Genomic DNA, 23,161 nt, shown 5'->3' with positions numbered 1-23,161 from the left:
ATTCCCTAAGAGTTACCGAGTCAGCCAAGTTTGAATTTTTGGTCCCGGGAGAGCCATTAACGGGGCCATTTTTTGCGAGGCTCCGTTTCCTTTAAAATCCGAATTCTGTATCTTGTAAGTCACGGTGCTCCAGGTCGTCCGACGCGAATAAAAACAATGGTTTCATCGCTAAACCATTTTTAATTGGTCACGAGAAAAAAGCTAATCGTCCCGCGTCGCTCAGATTTCGTTTTACGTTATCTCTTTCTCTCTCTCTTTCTCTCTTTCTCCCTTCCAGACGTGTCTGACGCGCATCACTGTTCGTCTCGCGTCACCTTCACAAATTTGAAGGTTGGCGTAGGTTGCGTTCCAATCTAATTCTGACCGTCCGTCAGGCATCTACGTACAGACCGTGCGTTGACGCGCATAATAAAGCCTTTTTCGTCGCACCGCATGGTGGGGTTCGTATCAGATCGATCGGCTTCGATCCGATTTTCATCGAGGAAATCGATTATTAGGAGCCACTCGATCCGTTCCGTTCGAGCTTGGGGGAACCAAACACTCGAAATGGCCCTAAAGGGCAATTTTCACCATTGGCAAAAGGCAGAGAGTTCCGGCATAGTCATCTGAGAACAGTCAAGGAAAAGTTGTTCAGAATGATGAGCTCAATAACTCATCTCAAGGTCATTGAAATCGCTGCGTTAGGTCGTGTAAGTTAGGACACCGGTGTAGTAGCAACAGTATTTTTGTAAACATCTCGGAATCGAAGGTCGTCCAGGGTAGGACAGAGTTGTTCAGAATTATGGCCCCAACAACACATGTCAAGGTCATTGGGCTTCAGGGTCATTATTGGGTTATTGGGTCAAGGTATCAGATTTTTCAGTTTACTATCGCCAAAATTACAAAGCAGCTTCAGTTGGTAATTATTGAACAAATTTTTGTATGCAGGCACATATTGTAAAAATTTTTATAATTTTTACAATGGCGACAAATGCCAGTCACTTTTCGAGCCCGCTACACCCAGCGTCCAAGTTTGCTGAAAGTATAGTGATTTAAGAGGAACAGCGTGTCCCAGCTGTCCCGTTTCTAGGAGCCGCTCAAAAAATAACTTGTTTTCGACGTTTCGACAGATTGGCAATATTATCGTACGCGTCACTCATTAATAAGAATCGCGGAGCGAGTCTCGAGTGGTTCCCCGCGTTTTTGCGCTGGTGGGTCGCGCGCACGCGTTCCACGATGATGGTAACACAGTCTAAACAGATGATCAAAGTGCAGTTTCGATCACGTGCATTGCCAGTTCTCTCTCCGGCCGCATAGTGCGCATTTCCAGCCGTCGCGCATCGGCACTGATCCGAGCGCAGTCACTCTGTTCCGTTTATCTGGTCCAGCGTTACTGACGGGGTAATTAATATTTCCATTGAAAATGCAAGCCGAACGTTCCCCTTCCATCCGAACGGAACGATTTTAAACAAGAACGGCAATAAAACACAGAATGGACGAATCAACAAATGGAAATCAGTTAAAAATGATTTTAACACTAGATTTACGAGACTGAAAATAGCTGAAAATCTAAATAAGTACAATTTTGTTATTTTCACTACGCAATAGTCACTTTTCGCGAACCTAGTGTTAAGGGGGTGCTCTGGTTTTCGACGCAGTTTCTCCACCAATATTTAACAATTTTTCCCGGGAGAACTATTGAACTTTTTCCCCTAGAATTTAGCGCACGTATTTATGGGCAGTTTGGGCAGGTAAGTTATTTTTTTCAAGCGAAAATAATCAAAATCACACGAGTTGTATATAGTGAACCTAGTGTTAAGGGGGTGCTCTGGTTTTCCAGGCAGTTTCTCCGCCAATATTTAGAAATTTTTTCCGGGAGGACTATTGAACTTTTTCCCCTAGAATTTAGCGCACGTATTTATGGGCAGTTTGGGCAGGTAAGTTATTTTTTTCAAGCAAAAATAATCAAAATTACACGAGTTGTTTATAGTGAACCTAGTGTTAAGGGGGTGCTCTGGTTTTCGAGGCAGTTTCTCCACCAATATTTAGCAATTTTTTCCGGGAGGACTATTGAACTTTTTCCCCTAGAATTTAGCGCACGTATTTATGGGTAGTTTAAGCAGGCAAGTTATTTTTTTCAACCGAAAATAATCCAAATTATACGAGTTGTATATTTGTTTATAGAGTATGTTTTTCCAAATTCATAAGAGAGCCCCCTTTGTTTTTTGAATCAGCGTCGTAGTTGAACGCGGCAAGTTTGCGAACCACTGTCCCCCGGAGTGACAGCCATCGAGCAGCTAGGCTTTCGTCGGCGGGACTCCGAAAAATTTGCGTCGAACCGCGAAACGAGAGCGACTCCACGGAAATGCGTCGTACCGCGCTCGAATTCAACCTCTGGTATTTCGGGCGAATTTACAAAACCGGATCAGCTTAATAGGCGACGGCAAAACGCGGATACTTGAATATTCTCTTGCGCCATCGTTCTCTTACTCGTCCGTCGGTGATACCAGCTTCAGGAAATCATTCCGACGGGATCGTACCGGTGACATTTTCTCGGTGAAATCGAAAGAGCTGGCCCGCGTCGGGTAAAACCGGTGAACACACCAGCTCTGGAAACGGAAATACGATTATTCCATGGCTAGATGAACGGCTGCGAGCGACAAACGGAGGACGACAATTGTATAATTATTCAGCGATTGATCCAACAAAATCAACCACCGCTTCATATTATATAAAATAACTGGGATGATCGTGCGATCTTTTTGCAGATCCATTTCTGGGGAATTATTTTAGGAAATTAAATGAAGCAGGAAAAGGTAATTGGGCACTCTTAGTAATTGTAGAAATTAATGTAATGTAATATTAAATTTGAAGAACCTAAAAATGAATTTATACTAATTATTATTAGTAACCCAACATCCGCTAAGCGATTACAAAGAATAGCAATTTACGAAGCAATAAGAAATTAACACTAGTCCATCCCGACCCAGAAAAATTCTTAAAATTCTAGGACTAAAATTCTAGGTCTAAGACAAGCAACAAATTAAATTCAGATAGATATTGCATAGAACCTTATTCGGTGCGTCTTCGGATTATAATTTTGTATTAAACATATATTTGTATACAATAGAGTGCTATTTATAAAACCCGAGAAACGTGATACCGATCGAGTTATGCAACGATGACTAGAAATTACTAACTTTAAAGATGCTCGCGTTTTGTCGTGGTATTTTTGGAATTTGTATTGTCCTTATGACGCTGAAATAGCGTGCTCGATATTTTGAGACGCGACATAGCAAACGGTTACATGAAATGTGTTTTTTCGTGTTGATGAGACACTGACTTCATTCATAAACTTTACGTAGAAATTGTATAATCAGGTACATCGTTATACTGTTATTTCGGTATTTGTGCATACGTAAGTCGCTGGAAGCTATTACTAAACCGGGGAATTTACAACTTTGTAACAGGAATTAATAAATAAAATACGGAACTACAGAGACGTTAAAAGTGTTTCGAACTTGTTCGAATTATTAGAAAAAGATCAAGGAAGAAGATTATTTGCATCTAGCATCTGCATCTCACGATTAACCTAGAAAATGGCGTAAAGATCTTATGATCTTTCGCTAATCATGGCAGTTATAAATAGACGGTGGCTCTTTATGCAAAATAAAAATTGTTCAAGCCATAAGAAACTGAAGGTTAATGAACACGCATTTGCTCTTTCAACCATCTTAAAATGCAAAAAATGCTATAAAAATATCAGGAAATTCTTCTTCTAGTGTTAGTTAATTTTTGCATCTCATTTATTAATTGTTGTCATATTCGCATAAAATCCGCAGTCTGGTAACCAACGTGATAAAATATCTAGAAAGAGTGCAATAAATTCTCACTACGATTGAACTATCAATGGATTAAAGTTATTTTTTGGAATTAATGAGTTTTGAATGAATTGTTTCGAATTGCACGGCAGAATTTGCATTTAAAGAAAGTGTTCGAGCTAGTTCTCGTCTCGTTCCATGCAAATATATGTATACACGTCTGAAAGGTTTCGTAGCGTAGCATCGAATAGTCATCAAGGTCGTGAATGACGACAACGATGTAACATCGTAGCTGTTCCTGGTTTTACGTATGCGTTTCTTTCAACAATGTCTTTTATTACGCGGATCAATTATTTCTGTTTTATCCGTCGCACCGTTGCGGAAGTATATCGACGACTATGGTTGTTTGCGGCCTATAAACCGAGGAATCTTAACAGTAAACCTCGGTAAGTTTAAAGGTATGCATGTTGTCTTATAAAAATGACGAGATTGAATTGATTTGAATTACTCAATATATTCATGTAAATATTTCCCATGAAAGCACCTTTACAATTTTAGTAATTGTGAAATAAAAAATGTGGAACCGGTCATTTCGACTGGCGGTAGGTTTAGTGTTAAGTACGCGGAGGTGGGACATTAATAAAATTGTTATGTCACGGAGCTTTTCGAGTTAGGGAGGTCCGAGGTGTCGAATAGAAAATCGTTTCGAGTCAGTCGAGCGCAAGAATGCGCGAATTTCCGACGAAAAACCTGGGATCGCGGTTAACGGACATTTTTATCTCTCCGTTGCACCGCTCCGCGCCGAGGAAGATTCAATGCTGCACGCGCCGCGATTCACGGAACCCGTGCGCAGTTTCGAATGAAAAAAGAAAAAGAAAAATAATTAAAAAAAAAAAACGGAAAGAGAAAAGAAAGAAACGGAACGAAAAAGAGCCGCGACACGTTTACTGCGGCCGAATACAAAACTGGCCGAGCTTTTACAACAGATCCGGATCGCAGGCTCTCGCGTACAGCGAGAGAGAAAAATCTTCGTACGCCATTGTCTCGTACTTTCGCATTGTAATATCGATCACGACGATTAACGCGTTGATTGCCGCAATTATTCGGTCAGATTAACACTAAACCTACCAAGCATTAACAGTATCTGGTAAATATTGCCTTATAAAAATGGCAACCCAAAATTTATTGAGATTGTTCGTAATTTTCAATATAATCAATGCTTGGACAAGGAAATTTATTCCACTATTTTCCATAAATGAATTTTTATAATTTCAGTAATTGTAAAATATATATAAAACCGGTCATTTGACCGTGGGAGGTTTAGTGTTAAAAACTTCACTTTCATAACGATGCAACGAGAGCGATCAATTTGATCTGGATGCACCGAGTAATTGTTATGATAAATCTTAAGTTTTTCAATAATCAAGTTTTTCAATAATGACTTCCATTGTGAAGGACTTTTATGATTGGTAGATCAGTTGGCGACCCGATAAAGAGGACACTTCGCGTGTTATCTGGAGTGTTCTTGAAAAATCGAAATTAACATGGCAAATTGTTCGCTCATTGCCATCGCCTTCGTTGATGATTTTCGTCAAGGTTCGCTGACAATTCGATATGATTGGAAAATCCCGTTACCCGCGGGAATTACCATAAGCGATACATCTTTAGCATTCACAATTCATTCCATTTTGCGTCACTCATCTAATCATAGTCGCCAACCGCTTAATCTAATTACAGTGAAATATTTCTGCACGACTTATTCCATTGTGCATTGCAGAAGAAACCTGTCCGGTTATTTTTTGTATTGTTTAACGAAGTGGAACAAATTTTCCACTTGAACCGAGTAGAAAGAAATACTCGTGTTGCTATATTCTTGTTAAAAAAATGCAGCTGTTAAGTTATCGTTGCAATGTAATTGTGTAATTGGGTATCTTAGAGAGTGTACTATATTCTCGTTAGTAAAAATCCGAATGAAAAAGTGGGAGAAAGATTTTTTAAAAAATCTTATCAGCCCAAGAAACATTTTCATTCGTGTGTTATTTATAAAACATTGTTGCTACAGTACTGTGTTAGTAGACTGCAGTGCATAAACTTGGTTCTGGGTCAAGTGACTCGCAAAGTATAATATTTAGGATTGACAATTGATAATTTTATCGTTAATGCGACCACTAGGAAATAAATGAATGGAGCACGGTTACTGGAAAAGGGGGAATATTTGTATTTATTTTATTATTATTTTATTATTATTTTATTGATTTTCGTCGCCAGCGTTTTCTCAAGCCCACGGACCCGTGCAGGTACGCGTATTATAACCTGCCGCGACAGTCGAGGCAAACAATCCGACGATGCACGAATACTTTTATCTTTCGCTGTACCTTTGTGCACGGAACAGTCTGCAGAATTTCGAGAACTCTTTTGCGCAGTTCCGTTCGGTCACTGTTTCCCTCTCGGCCGGCCTGGCTCGTGTCTCAGTCCCGAAACCCATGAAAAACAGGCGTGTGCGTGTGCGTATCCGTGTGCGTATGCGGCGCGTTCATCGAATTTATCGGGCCTTCTTTGGACATTTACTCGTGACCTTCGCCGATTCAATTTAAATGCGTTTATGTATATTACGTCCATTCGAGAAAGAAGGCATTTTAATAAAGTCGCCGCCGGACTCGTCGGAATTTTTTAGGCTCAAGGCCCCACGGAAATTCACCGTTTCAGAATAGAACTCGAAAGTGACGGTCGTGGCGCTTCTCTCTCTCTCTCTCTCTCTCTCTCTCTCTCTCTCTCTATCTATCTCTATCTCTATCTGCCTTATCGTTACCTCGTGATTCGCGCCGGGATAAATTTCCGATCCAGTTGGACGAAAGTACGGAATGAAATCATCTATTTTTAAAAAAGACGAGACTTTCGAATTAATGATTTATTTCTGGCAGGGACGCACGTCGCGATTTTTTATGTCCCGATTGCTCGTTGAAAGCTGTGCAGGAGAAAATGTTTGAGATCAAAATGTGAAAAAACCGTGGAATAATTGTTTTCACACCTAAAACACAATGTTTATAGCATTTTACGTCCGGCCTTCGATTTGTGGCAAGAACTAGACAGTGTTCGATTTCGATACAATTGGTATTCCATTGTCCGCTCAACGTCAGACTCAAAATCAATGTCCCCTTTGCGTTTACTATTCTGGAAGAACAATAACTGCGACTAGAAGAGTATATCCCCATGAAGTACGGACTTTTGAGAATCTCAGGTATCAAAAATGTTTAGAGGAAAGGATGGTTACAAGAATGGTTTTCACAAAATGTCTTACAAATTAAATTGAAATTTCATGAAAATAAAAGAATATTTTTAGGTAATCGTTCTGAGCAGTTGCAAATGCTGTGAATGCTAAAAATCAGACAAATTCTATCGACCTAATATGACAAATGGTTAAACAAGACTTTGTTGTACTGTATATTTTAAGCAAATATTTTAACGTAATTTTTCCATGTAAGTACTACATCTCACGGATACAATATTATTATACGGATACAATGCTCGTGGAAACAATAATATTATTATCATCGCGTTGTCGAATTTTTGTTTCAGAAGCTGCGTGATTTTTCAGGATCCCAAACAATTCCCACCAACAACAAATCGTCATTGAAAAAAGAACATTGAGAGCGGATAGATCGCGTACAAGTGAGAAGACGCACGTGATTTTTCTGCGCGACGCCTGTAAATGTTTGCAGGCGTCATTATACGTACAAATTCAGAAAACTCAATAAAGGAAACGTCCAAGTGTGTGACGAATTTTGTAAACATCGCTCGTGCAAATCCCGGGGAAAAAATAACCGTAACTCCTCCATCATAAAAATAGGAAAACGCTTCGTAACTGTATTCTAAAGCAATATTGTATACCAATAGCAATGGTCGTTAATATATTGTTAGGTTTTGCGTGAAGTGGCCGATTCTTTTTTATTATTCCGAAGATACAAAACTGACCTGTAACCCTCTTACTGTGCAATTTTATTCCGCTATAAGATGACGCTTTCTATTTCGAAATAAGAAAATTCTCCTTCGTCCGAAATACGACGAACGCCGGTCCCGAGCCGTCGCCTTATATCGAAAGAAAATGAGATATTGGCGTGGGTCAGAAATGACTCCGGCATAGGCCTAGAACTCGCAGGATCCCGAGGATTCAAGTCCTGCTTTCAGTTCTTATTTAGATATGTAACTTATCCTCTAAATAACAAATTTGGAATATCAAATATTCCATTCTATTCGTCGATGTTAGGAAAGATTCAAAGATATCTTGTAATAATACTTCCGGTAATTACTAATACTTATGTACTGAGAATTTTAGCTCAAAAAAAAAAATGTATGTAGCTAGCCCAATGATGCGCCTAATCGGATGCCAGATTTCGAGTGATTGGAACCGGTGGTGTCCGAAATAAAAAATGGCGAGGACAGGCTGTTCGGTGTTCGAGAAGCGTATTGCGCGAGGCTAGGCAGACTTTCGCGGGTTACTGTACGTGCCCGTGGCGTTCGCGCGCGTTTCAATGAGACTTGCAAATTCAAATTATCTGCATTAACTTGGCGAGCGTCGCAACTGCGCGGCAAATGACATCGCATGAATCGCCGCGGCGCGGCGCGGCGTCTCTCCCATCGTCGTCGTCGCGTCGAATCGTTGCAGTCCGGCCGTGCGTGACTCCGATAGCGACCGATTACGATTACGTTTCCGTTGACTTTCCTCTCCTCGAACACGTAATTACGTTGCACGGGCGGGAAGATCGATACCGGGGCGTCGATGACGATGATCGATCGCCTTTTTTCTTTTTTTTTCTTGTTGGCCGCCAGTGGAAAATTCGACGGGGAGTCACCGCCGCGCGACGCTTTCCCGGATAACGCGACGACGATCCGCGATATATTACATAATCCGGCGACAAGCGTTTCAAGCTCGCCGATCCTACTCCTCGGACGCGTTGCAGTTTTTTCTTTTTCTGAAGTGGAAGCGGTTTCTTGCCGATGAACGATCTTATCCGCCGTTCAGAACGCAGTTCTCTTAATTACGCGCCGCGCCATCCTCGATAACACTCGATTTATTGCCGATTCGCGAGCGACGTTTTACTCGTTTTCGTTTCGCCAGGCTCGCCAGAAAATCGGCTCGCGTGCTTTCACCTTCTGACCCCGGACCATACTTGCAAGTAGGATATTTTACGCAGGATGAAAATTGCATCGGTGCAATTTGAAAAAGGCGGCGCTTGATGCGGGACACTTCCAATAGAAAATTTGTATAATTTGTATAATTTGTAATTGATAACTAGACTGCGGATATTTTAGGCAAAATGAAAATTGCGTCAGTGCAATTTGAAAAAAACGACGCTTGATGCGGGACAGTTACAATAGAAAATTTGCATAACTTGTATTTGATAACTAGACTGCGGATATTTTAGGCAAAATGAAAATTGCATCAGTGCAATTTGAGAAAAAGCGGCGCTTAATGCGGGACACTTCCAATAGAAAATGTTCATAATTTGTATAATTTGTATTTGATAACTAAGTAGACTGCGGATATTTTAGGCAAAATAAAATTGCATCAGTGCAATTTGAAAAAGGCGGCGCTTGATGCGGGACACTTACAATAGAAAATTTGCATAATTTGTATAATTTGTATTTGATAATTAGACTGCGGATTTTATGCATTTATGACAAAAATGGGTGTTTTGAAACAGTGAAAATATTAGAAAAATTTCTAAAATGCTGTTACATTATTTTCTACCTGTTAAACATATTAAGCAAGAAAATATATTTCACTCCAGTTTGTTGCAATTCAGGTAGAAAATTTTTATTTTGCATAAAGATCCGCAGTCTATTGATAACTTACAGAGGGTAAATGAATATCTTGTATTTTTTAAAATTAATATTACATCGCGTTCACTTTTCAGTCTTCCACACATACAGCCGAAGCAGCATATTCTTCGTGACCCCGAAAACGGGATTACGCATTGGATCCATTTTTTATCATTGACGTCAATTTTGTAATTGCACTCGGAAATTAAACATTCTGTGTAATTACCACCATTACCATCGATACTAAGTGTCCCATATTATGTACACTCAGCGCGTTCCATATTGGGTACGATACGCGTTTCAGAAAAATAATTGCACTAAGAAAAAAAATACACTTTCAACAACTTTGTGTCAGAAGGGATATGTCGAAAATATTGAAACTTAAAAATTGGCTTTCGATGAAATAGAAAGCTGGTTTTTAGTGTGTGTGCTGCGCAACGCGGGAAACCGCCGAAAGGCCATGATCGAAACGGTCGGAGAACGGACCAGACGGTTTTTGCGCGTTAACCTTTCGCTCCAGACGAAGTATCAACAAAACGGAGAACCACTGACAAACTAATCGGCCGAACCAGTGACGTCAGCGACAGCGTTGCACTGGCGAGCGTATCGTTGCACCCACGGTCAAATTATACACGCGCGAGCCGCTGAGAAAACACGGCCAAATTCCGCTGCAACTTCTCTTGGAACGTCAGATTTTTCTGCGTGAATTGAAGTGATTGTTCGCGAATTGTTTGACGAATGGGTTCGCCAAAATATCATAAATAAAATCTGCGTATCTAAACCCGTCCTTCGAATTATTTCTCCAGATTTGAAAATGAATTTTTAATAAATCATTTTGATCTCACTGGAATATTCTTTCGCAAAAGTCAATACGCATTGGCAGTATTAAAGTAATACGATACAAAGAAGCGTCTTCGATTCAATCATTCCTTCCGAACTTGTAGTTATGTAAGTTATTTAATAATACAGTGGGAGAGAAAATCTAGTTTGAAATTTAATATTCCTCGATTGTAATTAACTTTTATTCGCAGCCGGAGGAAGAAGCGGCGGAACGTTTAAAAACCATTTCATTAATTTTGCGTCTGGAGAAATCATATTCTCGTTGAACCTCTACCGTTTGAAAAAGTCCGGTTCCTGCCGCGAGCTGATTTTCAAAATAATAAACTCGCTGTCAAATGTTATCTTTACCAGATGACTATTTCTTTTTTTCTTAAATAGGAAACCGAGGACGTCGTTCTGTTGCCATATTTTTCTAGGTTGAAATTCCAACCTCCGTTAAGATTTTTATCGTTATAATTGATGCTCGTTAATTTATACCACACGACCATGGATCTTTATGCAAAATCCAAGTTCACCGTGTAAATTTGCAAGAAACTGAAGTCTAGTGGAAACTTGCGTTTTCTTTTACAAATTTGTCAATAATAACGCATCGATGTCTTCACATTTCTTCACCGCGATACTAATTTTTGTAATAAATGTAATCGGCAGTCTACCGACGATTAACATTTGCAAAATTTTTCGCAACTGTACGATTCGAATCGGAATTTTCGTTTCGTTGACTCGTAGAGAGGGTGGGGGAAGGATAGGGAAAAGGAGACGAGAGAAAGAGGAGATAAATAAAGAGAAAGTAAAATAATTAACGATAATAGTCAAGTATAAAAGGACGTGGCGGAGGATTAATGGCACAGGAGAACGACAAAGAGCATACCGCGGCTGGAATGAAATTGAAGTAATGGAAAGGCGCAAAGAAAATGGGAACCGTGAATTTTATTAAGCTAGCTTTATAATCTTTTGAGCTTCCTCAACTTCCAATATGGTATTTTTATAATTTCACGCACTGGCTTCGTCTCACCACAGGCAATTTTTCCATTGAAATTCTAATTATATTAAATCACTAATTTAATTACAGTACCGTCGCGTCAATACTCTTATTAAAGACTGTCAATTTTTATATATAACTTTCCTTCCTGTTTTCATTTCACGGTACTCCATGAAACAGTATTCTGGTATTCCAAGCATTTAATTTTCAGAAATCCATGAAGCAAAGTTTTATTTTTGTACAAAGGAAATTTAGTATTTCTTGTATTTCGTAAATGACAGTAATTTGGATTGCGGATCTTCCTGCAAAGTAAAAATTGTCTGCATCGATTTTAGGAAACATAAGCCATCTGGAAACTTCTCTTTTCACTTCAATAATTTTAATTATGTAGAAAGGATAAATTGATACTCTTAAATTCTTGAAATTCTTCTGCCGCTTTATGTTTCACCTACTTCATGTCTATCATAAATGCATAATGTCCGCAGTAATAGCGTGCATGCGTGCACACTATGTCCGCAATTAATGCAGATAGATATAATCATAAGCCTCTGCTTTCAATGTCAAACAAAAAAAAAAAGCAATAAAAAGAAGGAAAGCAATGCATTTACTGTTTTTTGTTGTTTCCATAAATCGGTCTGCTATGAAACGACATAATCTAAAATTAGCGGTAACAAATTGCACCCTTGATCGTTGGTGTCTGGGTCCACTTTGACCCAACTCTTCAAATCCGTCGTTCAAATTCCAAGTTTTAAATCTAAACAAATGTGTCCAGTGCTACGAATTTATTATAACTATGTATTCACGATAGCAAATAGTTTTTGAAAAATCAATAAACGATTATCTGAGAGCACAGTTCTCCAGAATGTTGTCGGAAACGTTCGTCTTCGACGATTAGTATGTTACAAGTCTCGCGAGACGATATCAACACTCCGACCACGTGGCCACTGTGACTAGCAATAACACGCGTGATTTTCATCCGATCGATCGACAAATTGAAACACGCAATTACTGGCCGATCTACCTTGTCGATCCACCAGCTTACGACAGTGATTTTTCTTCGTTTGCGACTGTCTCGGCTACGACGCTCCGATTTCTTTCCTTCCGCGAGGGAGACTGCGTTCTCTCATGCACTTTGCAAGTTGCAATCCAGCCGACGGGTTATTATTAGGCTGCTTCGACCGTTTGTGGCTTGCAAAAATGTTCAACAGAAAAACAATACAGTTTTGGATCGCCGGGCTGCGAATCCGATGCATTTCAGACGAAAGTGAATACGCCCGATGTAAAACAGTAGATGGACTAATTTCTTTGAGAACTGATTTTTAAAAATTTAGGAATTTCCCCATACTATTGTCACTTTCAGGCGAAAGTAAATACGCGCGATTTAAAACAGTAGATGGACTAATTTCTTGGAGAACTGATTTTTAAAAACTTAGGAATATCCCCATACTATTTAAAGTTATTAGTAGACTGCTGATCTTTGTGCAAAATTTTCTACATTTGCTGCAAGACGCGAAAGCTAGACCTTTATTCCTTTCCTTAAAAATTATAATGGGAGACGATATAAAATTAAGTCTATAAATAGCAATAAAATATTAAGAAATTTTTCTACAGACAAGAAGATAAAGTAAAATAATATTTCGCGAATGCGTGGAAGACATTAGGAGATATATAATAAGGATGAGGGAATATAATAATCAAAAGGTACAATCAGGTTGAGGCAGCAAAAATTGAACACTAATACAGTTACTGCTATCAACGACGCGAGGTAGTACATGTTGCTTCTGCGGTTGGAATAACGACAGTTCATTAGGCATTAAGAAACAAACGGCTGCGCTCGCTTCTGCGGATACCTTATAAAAGACAGCAGACGGTTTCAACGGTGGCTATCCGGGGAACACTGGCAATATGCAAATGCTGTTGCTCCAGTTCACTGTTTCGGGTGCTAATTGACCCTTGGACTGCGAAGGGCGTATTTACACGTAAGGCTCCTTACAATTTTTTAATTTCCAAGTGGCAAAATTGAAATCAATTTTTATTTCATTAAATATCTCTTTAACATGAAGCTCGATGAAAAGATGCTTCCTACAAAAGTTTCTTCACTTCTCCCGTGGAATAAGAATCTACAAGAAAATAAATAATTTTGCTCGAGAAAAGCAAGTCGACCTTCAAACAACCTTCAAGACGCCTAACAAATAAAAAGTAAATAGGACAGTTGTATTTCCCCATCGGAACCGCGAAACTTTTGTAACAAACATTTTTCCCGAAACTGCGTTGTTCTCGAGATACAATCTTCACTCGATATATGTCCCAAATGCCTAGGCGATAGGAGTCCCAGAGCTATACTCTGTGAGGGGTCATGAACCGAGGCCTGTAGCTGTCCTTTTCGGCTTGGATCAAAGAGTAGTGTCTCCTGGCCGATATATGTCACGGGCTGGACTCGTGTTTTGGACACATATCGAGTAAGCACTGCATTTAGACAGCCAGATAGCAATTCAACAGTCCACTTTAGGGTGTACGAAGACTATTTTGACTTATTTCGAAATCTACGAGGAGGAAGAAAATGCTCGTCCCGTTCGCATAACCGGGGACACGTGGCCGAGCGTACGGGCACGCGACAAGAAGCGCACCGACCAGTCCTGCAGCTTCTCGGATGGACCATGCCGGGCAATTGGCCCGCGGTGGCCGTGCCAATGAGGAGCGGCGTCCTTCAATCCTCAATTTCCAAGCGGAGAGGGGGGTTGGGAGGGGAAAGAAAGCAAAGAAAGTTGCTCAATGAGCCGGTCGTTCCGCTTTCCCCGCGAAGGGAACGTAATCGCGCGGTAATTTCCTCACGAGCTTTCTTACCCTTCGCGGGAGGACGTGCTCTTGGATCAGACCCAGTTGGCCGCGACTCTTCGCTTCTCGCCTCTGCCAACAAACGCCATAAGGCAGCTCTCCTCCGTTACAAAGCGCTCGTTACTCTGCATTAACGCGGACGTCATCCCTGACCGGTTGAGAGAGAGAGAGAGAGAGAGAGAGAGAGAGAGAGAGAGACCAGCCTTAGAGAACTCTCGAGGCGAGGAGCAAAGATTTCGAAACGACTCGAGCGGCAACGGGGTTGGCTGACGCGGGGATCGGGTAAATATAGAAGAGCAGGGCTGAGCTTGATCAGAAGGAAACATCCCCAGGTGGTAAGGCTGTGACTTTTACACCCTTTCGTCGCGGGCTTCGCCGCCAAGAGACACACACCCCCGCTCAGGTGTACCGCAGACCCACGCGGTTCGAACGGATGTACACACCTGGGCAAGATAGGGGAGAACCGGGCAATCGCTGTCAGCTGATATTGTTATTACTAAATGACAAATCTTGACTTTTTAATTTCTCTTAGTCTCATTACACCGTTCACCCCACAACAGTCCATATTCACCCTCTGCCTAACGGCGAAGAAAAACGTACAGACAGATGTAAAATAAATATTTGCTACTGATTTAGTTAGGATTTGTATGCAAAATAAGAATTTTCTACATGAATTGCAACAGACTGGAGCGAAATAGAAATTTATTTTCTTCCTTAACCCATTCGCATCATAAGGAAATATGAAAAGAAGGCCTTTATCATCAAACTTTGTTTTTTATTATGTTTAAGTACAAGAACTTCATATTTCAGCATTGTGGGAAAAAATAAATTGAGCGTCTATATACGCTCCGGTGATAGCGACCAGGAAAATTGAGCGTATATATACGCTAATGATGCAAATGGGTTAATATGTTTAATAGGTTGAAAATAATGTAACAGTATTTTAAAATTTTTCTGATGCGTTTACTGTTTTAGCATACGCCTACCCATTTTTGTCATAAATGCATAAAATCCGCAGTCTAGAGGTAGACATGTGGTCCGGCAACACAATACTAATACAATGACAAAGCTTCCTCGTTTTTAATTATTCTTTGACAAAACTCTCGCCAGCATATTTGGAACTTTTCTCCGATTGAAATGAGACCAAACGTTATCAACAATCGACCGCGACCTTGACTCGACAATTGTTAACACTTTTGTTACGAATTTTGAGTTGAAAGTAACACAACAACCTTTTCATATATTCCTTAAATTTTTGCACCGTTTTTCATTTGATTCAGTTTTTTTTTCATAGACTGCGAAACAGTGGAAACGAATGTTTCAAATACAGAAAAATATTATTGCATTAGTCTTGACTTTCGAAGGAAGTTAATTGCAATTAATGCAGACCATTTTTATTTTGCCAATTTTTTTTATTTTGCAAAAATCCGAGGTTCAGTCACAGACGTGTAAAAGCTCCATATCAGAACGCAAGCTCCCATTGTGTAAAATAATTTCTCGGTTATATCATGCGCCTACTTAGACCTGTTCCGATTACATGAAGAGTAGGGAGTCACGCGAACCAGTTTCGAATTTCTCGCGAGATCTTTTCCGACCACCCGGTAGAAGATTCTTCCGTTGCCCCGTGGCACTTAAAACACAGTATAATGCAATAACCGCGAAGTTACGTTCGTACTTACGCGTACAAGGTTTATGCAGGTATAAAGCAGCATCGATGTTTCAGCAACCTTTCAACCGGCTAAAAAGTGAAGAGCGGCTCTGAAGTCGAGCCTGAAGACCGCCAAGTGGGGATTACGCGAAAAATGCGGTGCGTACGGTGTCCTTGTCGTGCATGCTCAAAGGTAACGTGCCGACATCAACGTTGTTACATCTGAAAAGATTTTTCGTCGACAATCTAGCAAACGGGACTATTCGAATAATTTTACGGTCGAATATTGTACGGCTCTCCGAATAACAATAATCGTGTGCAATATGCGAACAATGCGTCGCCTTCCCGCTCGCGACTGGCTCTTCAGTTGGAAACTGCAAGTGCATTTGTTATCGAATTAATAGAATTCGCTGATATCGTAATATAGAAATTACTGTATAATTATTTGCTGTGTTTTCCCAAAAAACCAATCTTGAAGACACCGGCGCTAATAATTAATTTCTTTCAGTTTAATGCGCTCGAGAAATTTCTCCCGTTAGTGTCTCCTATGTTAATTAACCCCTTGTTAGTCATTTCTGTTGAACTGAAATAAAATTGTGTTTTTATTTAAGTGTTTATTGAATTTAATTGTGTACAAACAGTATTTTTTCAGGAAATTTGTTTCTTTTCCTGATGGTTTTAATTCGTTAGAAATAATATAATTCTCAAGATCTTTTCGGTAGTCATTGCTGCATCATTCTGTAATAGTATTCCCGGTAATGTGTCGGTAAACATATACAAGGTCTATCGCGCCAAAATTAATGGACACCCATTTGAAACATGAAGATCTTAATCGACATTTAAATTCTGATTCAGGGAAATACGAAAGCGTCCTCGATTCTCTATTTTTAGATAGATTTAATCAATTTCAAAACGAACGGGCAAGCCGTATGTCCTCTCTAAAGTGATGGAGATTTAAATATATCTTCTCCTGCATTTCATAATTGCTGGAATGTTTCTAAAACATTCTAGTCGCTGCTTCTTCTACCACTGAGAACATGTACAACTGTGCGAGACAGGCGGTCATCGTCGGAAAATGTTCAAAAATTAATTTGTTGCTGTTAAAACGTTCAAAAGTTAATTTTTTACTGTTAAGATGTATATGTCTTACAATATTTCAAATGCAAATGGAGTTCGAAAGTGCATACGTAGCGCTCTGCCAGAACTTAATCTGTAGTTTACGTTTTACTGTTCGTAAAGTTCTTATATTAATGGAAATTATGGCAAATTTAGTATGCAGAATTTAAATAAACTGTAATTTGAAATTCTATTATTAATCTGTAAATCTGATTAAGACGAAAAAATCCAATTAATTCGACAGATAGTTTATAAGAACTTGTATGCAAATTACTACATATTAAAGTTATGTTTAGATCTTTAAGCAAAACTTTCCAAGTCAACTGTAGGAAGCAGAAACGAAATAAAAGTTATTATATTCCTGATCCTCTCTTCATATTTTGTTTCTATTTTTACGCGGTTCGCGACACGTTTATCTATTAAATATGTTATTTCTGCTGTTTTATATTGCTGGTTTATATCTGGTCTGGCCCTGTGCTATTATTTTATCCTATGATGCACGCGTGTGGTCACGTCCAGATAGAATTTGCATTCCATGTTTTCCAGTATGTTTGCGGGGGTGTGTAGCGTGGTGAGCTTTCCGTGATACACTCATATTTTCGAGTTATTTCCTGGTACATCATTTTACCCGATGCGTGTTGTACTCCTCCTGGTGCTCTACTCCTGCGAGGACTTTACGCTCCGGTGCTATGTTGTCTATTGTTTCGCGTTGTTGTGATCGATAACTGGGGGCACGACCGAGGAGGGGATGATTTCATATGAAAACAAAATAGGTCGAAAATGTAGACAAAAATTTGTTCTCGTATGAGGCTTCAATTTCTAAAGAATTCACTTTGAAAACGCGTCCATGTCGTAAGTAGAATCGGTAGATCATGCACAGACGCGTCAGACGACCCCAATGTAATAGCACGCGTGCCATCCTTATTTTCAAACAAATTTTATTCTCCACTTTCGACTTATTTGCTCGCGTAAAATCAACCCCTCCACGTTCGCCTCATTTCAGGACACCCTGTAGACATAAAATAGTTTACCAAACTGTAAAGTCGTTTTGCAATTTTTTATGCACTAGCTTTCCCACCGAATCAGTAACTTCAATAATCTCTCGTGCTTCGGGGTATACCCCGCGGTAGAGGGGATAATTCCGCGACGTTCATCGCCCAGGCCTTGGCGACATATATAGAGAATTCGCTGTTCCTCCTTGTATTTTATTCTTTTTCGTTGTCCAAATCCGAGAATTCTGAAATACCCGTGAAACAGCACTCGGAAATAGTTCACCTGGGAAAAAGGTTTGAGAAGGAAGGGTCCAAAAATGTTGGTATGACGAAGACATCGGCGTCGGCGTCAGCGAGTGGCACGGACGATTCTGGTTCAATTGAGAAAGCAAAACCGGAGCCGAGCCAAAGTTACAAATTACCGGAAGGACGAGAGACATTAAATGAAAGCATTAGCTTGGGAAAAACCGGGAACGAAAACGGTAAACCGGGCGTCTCCAGCGGCGTTGGACTTCCGCGGAGGGTCGCCGTAAATCAGCCGGTCTGCTACAGTAATACGCGTCGGTTTTATTATAAAAGTCCGTAAAAGATCCCCGACAGGGACTCTAGCCGACTGCTAACAGTAACTTCTGACTACCCTTTATAGCCTTTAACCACCACTCTCCGACCACTCTTCGAACATCATCGAAATTCATTTTCACGCGCTCCTTTGTCCGGACACTGCACGCTTCGCTTCAACGTTATCGATTAGCAGACAGCGGATTTTATGCATTCATGAGAAAAAATTGATGCGAATTAAAGCAGTCGGAATATTAAATGAATTTACGAATGTCAACATATCAGGCCAATTGATGCCAAATGTTTTTATTTTACGCACATACCCACCGACTGTTAATTAGACACGTTCTTTGTATACTTGTGATCGAAAGCTCTACGTGCGATTACGTCAGCGGACATAAAAGTCAGCACTACATATTGTAAATATATACTGTTCTAAAATTGTTTCCCGTTTCTCTCGGTAATCGGAATATTTAATTTTTTACGACTTTTTTTAGACTTTGGTAAGTCTGCCAGAAAGAAGTGTTCGTTAACGAAGAACCAAGTAGAATGCTTGATAACCTCGGGAATCAGCAGGATAAAAAAATATGGTTTTTGAGATGGCACGTTTAAAAATTGACATAACTCTTTTTTTCTAGGTATATTATTTTGTTGATACATATCTTAAGAAACGTTGAAACGGACGTCGAAGCGAAAGTTTTTATTACATTTTGCTAAATGTTCAACCGTTCAGGTTTTAGATTAGTATCTGAAGTTTTTCTTTCAAAATTCGTTTCACTATTTCCCATAAATGCATTTGTATATTTTCAGTAATTCTCAAATAAAAAGCCGATTATTTAAACATGGTAAGTTTCGTGTTACTGCTTTGTCCTTTTATCACATTGACTACCGTTTTGTAAATTCGTCACCGGTGAGAAAAGAAATTGGCAAAATGAGGACGAGGGTGAAAGAAAAATCTTTGGAAGCAATTACGGAAGGATCGGAATAATTATGAAAACTGAAGAAACACTGGATTCGAATTAAAATATTTTTATCGAATATCTTGTCAGCAGTATACTTTTAGCTTCGAAGCGAAAACCGTGTTACCTATGGTCGAGTGACACGGCAGTCAACGTGATAGGACCACGAACGCTCGAGATAGAGGAAATTTAAACAATCCTGGCACGTACACAGTGCAGTATATACATAGAATTCCTGTGCAGTATATTATCGAGCCGTTCCCGGCCGAAATGCAACAAGTTGCCCATTTGCTCGGGATTCCTCCCGCTCCGCGTCTCTCGCTCTTCCCCCTCTGTTCTGTCCCACCAACTTGTAAGATGCATTCGTGAACTCATGCAAGTGCACGTGCGAGCGCGCGCGCGCACACACATTTCACTCTGGCGCGTGGCTTCGTACGGGAAATCCACGAGACCACGTGGACATTGCTTCGACCCAGGTCAGTCATTTCTTCTTTAATTTTGCGTTCTAAAAAATTTTCTGGACAGATGCAGGATCTCAAAAAGCAGATTCGTCTGGAAAATTTGAAGTCAAGTTGCCGAACGTCAGTTTTTCAGGGCGATCCTAAAAGCGAAAGTAGTTCTGAGGAAGCATGTCAAATGTCTTCATGGATGTTTCTTCAAGTTCGTTTGAGCCGTAGGTATTATTGACCGCGCCATGAATCAGCGACCAGTGACAATAGACGACTGAACAGATTCTAAGCCGCTTAGTGCCACGGGTTTCGATGCATAAGCTTCCCGCTCTACAGAGATTTCTCTATATATGTCGCCAACGCCTGGACGATAAACGTCGCGGAATTATCCCCACTACTGCAGGTTATAGCCCATGAGGGCCACGAAGCTCGAGAGGCCTCGGACGCCGAGGAGTGTAAACACAACACGGGTATGTCTCCTGGACGATACATGACGCTGGCAAGACCCGTGCTGTTGACATATATCGAGTAGACACTGTACTTTCTCGTTCCGCTGAGTAAACGTAGTGATCAAGACAAGCTTTTTTCAAACGATGCTTTGTTGAAAAAGTCGAGGCTAAATTGGGCTAAATTTATTTTGTATTTTTACAATTATTTCTTGTAATATTGGGTGCACAAAATTCGTGCGAACTTTCCACTGCCACGAATTTTTTTCTAACAAGTTTTCTCGCAGTTCAGAGATTTGTATAGTCTTATGTGTTAATATGATCCGAGTGTCTGTAAGATATTCGAGTGTAAAATGTTCGAAGCGCGGCAGTCTTACTTTTATTCGTACGGAGGTATAATTATCAAAAAGGATTCCACACAAGCAACTAAATTCGAACTGTCCGGTCTGTTTGAAGACACTCGTAAATAGGATGCGGTGGCCATATCTTTATGACAACGCTTTTTCCAATCCTAACCACAAATAAACCACAGTGCCGTGAACTGTCTCATAACGAAGACGGAAATCTGTGAGAGCTCCTTGCGGTGCGATAATTATTATTTTTTCCCCTCTTATCAGTGAAAACAGGTGAAGCTTGGGACTTTCGACCGAATAATATTTTTTTTACGTGCGACGTCAGATAAACATCGCTTTCGTGGAATATTTTCAACTAATACAAATTGTTAGAGCTTAAAATAATCAATTTTTCAACACTTTCATAATTTCAATAAAACCATGCTACCTAACAAATAGTATATAAGTTATATACTATTATTAGAATTTCTTGAATTGGCTTACAATTTTTATATTTTTTTGTATTTTGTTGTTGGTCCATCGATACCTAACGTACTAGTGCAGTGCAGTTTATTAAAAAATATTTACCGACATACTCCCCCGAATTTCATATTACCGATTCAGATTGGCGTCAAATCGTTCTGGTAATTTTCAAATGTCCTAAATCATAATTAAAACGAAAATGTCATAAAATCTTGCCTGTATTAGTTTCTGGCGTAATCCGGTTCAGATAAAAAAACGTTTCCATGTCACCAATATTCTGATGGAAGCGGTCTAAAAATATTCCAAATCAGAATAAAACAGACATAAAATCAGTGTCGCCATAATCGACGACTCTGCCCAATAGCGGTTCACCAATAACTATCCCTTCGCTTTACATACCAAACAATTTAACTTCCAAAGTGATGAATCCGATATCACGAGAGTGCGTTTAATAAAATAAAATAAAATTGGACAGACGTCTAACTGTATACTTGTACAATATTTATGCAAAATCTCTGTAAAAAATTTCATTTCATCCATTCATGAATCCAGTCAAACGAAAACAAAATACAACTGCATAAAACTCCATTTATATCTTATCAATTGTTTATGGTTTCATATCCGATACGTGCATTTGCAACGTATTTGAGTGTGCAAAACACATAATAACGGAGAGTGTGTGACAATAAAGTTTTATGAAATTTTTCATATCGCCTCGAATGTCGGGAAGCTCTCTCAAAAAAAATGAATTTCTACGCGAAATCAGCCTCGGACAATTGATTTCGCAAAACTGGAAATCGTACAAAACAATTAGGCGCCTCTGATAAATTTGCTTAATTTCCTACGAAATAAAAAGACTTACACCGACTAGGACAATTTTTTTAGCATTGAAACGTGTGATATTCTCCGTTAGACACTTTCAAATGTAACAAATAGATTTTTTTAGAGAATTATGAAATTATTAGCGACAAAGTAGCTCCGAGGAGAATCGCAAGGGGTTAGTCAACCCTCGAACGCCAAAGGAATTTATCAAACGGCATGATTGATGCGAGAATGCTATATAATAAGGAAACCGCTTTCACGGTGAGGGGTTAATTTTTCAACGGTCGTGTAGCTGGAGGAAGACGCCTCGCCGATCAAATGATGGCACTGTCCGGGAATAAAACGCGCAGATGAGGAAAACACTCGTCAGTTCGTGCGCTGGACGTGGCAACGGTGGTCAGAACGATAACCTCTATGAAAACTTAAGCGATAGAGAGCTGGTTATCTCTGAGCCTGTTATCGTCCTCTCTCTCTCTCCCCCATCTTTCTCTCCCCCCTCCCCCTGGTCGCGACGCTATTATCCCCCACCAATAACGCATCCGTTATACATTTCGAGTAATCTACCACGACGAGCAGACGCCGTTTGTCAATGTTGTTCGGCCCCGGACAATGTTTGGCATTGCAAACTGTTCGACGCAACAGCCACGGAGTGCACGCTAACCTAATCCAGACAGCGTTTCCACGCCGTTTTGTATTCTCTCGTTGCGAAGATCTCGCTCCGAGTACTACGGAGCGCCACTTATCCGAACCAAGCGGGACCGGGCTGGTTCGGTTAATGGAACGTGCCTGCACCTATCAATAATAATATTACTTATTGAATGCAACAATATTGTTGCTGAAATTTGAGGTCCACTTATGTAGGTCAACGATTTTAAAGTGAAACAGTCGTTTGGTAAATGAGAACTACCCTAAACTCTTATTAATCTTTTATGGAGTATCTGTAACGAAGATCTCGTTCCGAGCACTGCGGAGCGCCACTTATCCGAACCAAGCGGGACCGGGCTGGTTCGGTTAATGGAACGTGCGTGCACCTATCAATAATAATATTACTTATTGAATGCGACAATATTGTTGCTGAAATT

The 23,161-nt window shown here is 40.0% G+C and overlaps 1 protein-coding gene across 2 annotated transcripts in view; it reads right to left on the bottom strand.

Moving 5' to 3' along the window:
• The window catches only part of Foxo (forkhead box, sub-group O), a 150,801-nt gene that overhangs the window by 70,406 nt on the left and 57,234 nt on the right, over positions 1-23,161 (bottom strand). The gene's annotated exons all lie outside the window — the stretch shown is intronic.

Source organism: Halictus rubicundus, chromosome 6 (assembly GCF_050948215.1).
Source record: "Halictus rubicundus isolate RS-2024b chromosome 6, iyHalRubi1_principal, whole genome shotgun sequence".
Classification (NCBI taxonomy): Eukaryota; Metazoa; Arthropoda; class Insecta; order Hymenoptera; family Halictidae; genus Halictus; species Halictus rubicundus.
The sequence above is the reverse complement of the archived record's forward strand: the minus strand, read 5'-3'. Positions and strand labels throughout refer to the sequence as shown.